This window comes from Atta colombica, unplaced genomic scaffold (assembly GCF_001594045.1).
Source record: "Atta colombica isolate Treedump-2 unplaced genomic scaffold, Acol1.0 scaffold240, whole genome shotgun sequence".
In the NCBI taxonomy this organism is placed as follows: Eukaryota; Metazoa; Arthropoda; class Insecta; order Hymenoptera; family Formicidae; genus Atta; species Atta colombica.
Window position 1 is genome coordinate 1 of NW_017259339.1, and position 1266 is coordinate 1266.

Below are 1266 nucleotides of genomic sequence, written 5' to 3' on the forward strand. Positions count from 1 at the left end.
ATTTTGACTCTTACCATCCCGAATTACATATTTATGAAATTTATTTACTAATTATATTTTTAAAGAATTTAAAATCTTAATTACTCTTTTTCAAATATTATTATTTTTATAAAACTTAATTTATTTCTTTTTTTTAATGATTTTCTAGGACTTTTCTCCTATATATCTTCACTGCTTCAAGTCACATAAGAGTTTGTCTTTCTATGTCACTTATACTTTGAATGAGGTTAATATTATACAGAATTATAAATTACTTAAATAACTATTAATTAAATTTAACTCATTTAACCCATCCGGAACTTCTTTTATACTATTATACTAATACCATTTATAGTTATTATCGAATCAATTAGCTTAATTCGCCCTTTAACATTATCTATTCGCCTAACTGCAAATATAATTGCAGGTCACTTACTATTAACTCTCCTCTGGATTAAATATTTCTAATTCATTTATACTTTTCATTTTAATTTCCATTCAAATTTTACTTTATATCCTTGAAATTTCAGTATCTATAAGCTTCAAGCTTCCATATTCTCCATTTTATCAACCTTATACAGTAGAGAAACTTAATAAATAATACCAATCTCTATTCTAAATTCTTAATTTTATGACAAATCATAGTCATAACCACCCCTTTTATTTAGTTACCCCTAGTCTTTAAACTCTGATTATTTTTTTTAGTATTTTTAATAACCTACTCTGTACTGTTAGATGATTCCATAATTTTTACACTCCTGTTTTATCACTCTCAATCCCAGGTACTTTAATTTGTATATATTTCTGATGACGAGATGTTCTTCATGAAGCTACTTATCAAGGATGCCATTTACTAATAAATCCTACATATTCAAAATATTTAAAACTTTTAAAATATTTTTTTATTCACTAAAATGTAACTCATTCCTATTTAATAATTCTACATTTTGATTAGAATTCAAATTTTAAAATTAATACAGTTTATCAATTATATTTCTTATAAAATAATTTTTAAACAACAATACATAAAATTTCTAAGAAGACCTTCCTATCGTGGACTATCATTTATAAAACAAGTTCCTCTAACTTTTTGAAATACCGCCAAATTATTTAAATTTAATGATTCACATTTATTTTTTAATTTTTCTAATTTTATTTTATAATAATAGGGTATCTAATCCTAGTTTCACTTATAATTTAATTATCTCAAACAATAAATTATTCTTAATATATATAAATATCTTACATATTCCACCATATAAAAAATTATTTTTATTAAAAATAATT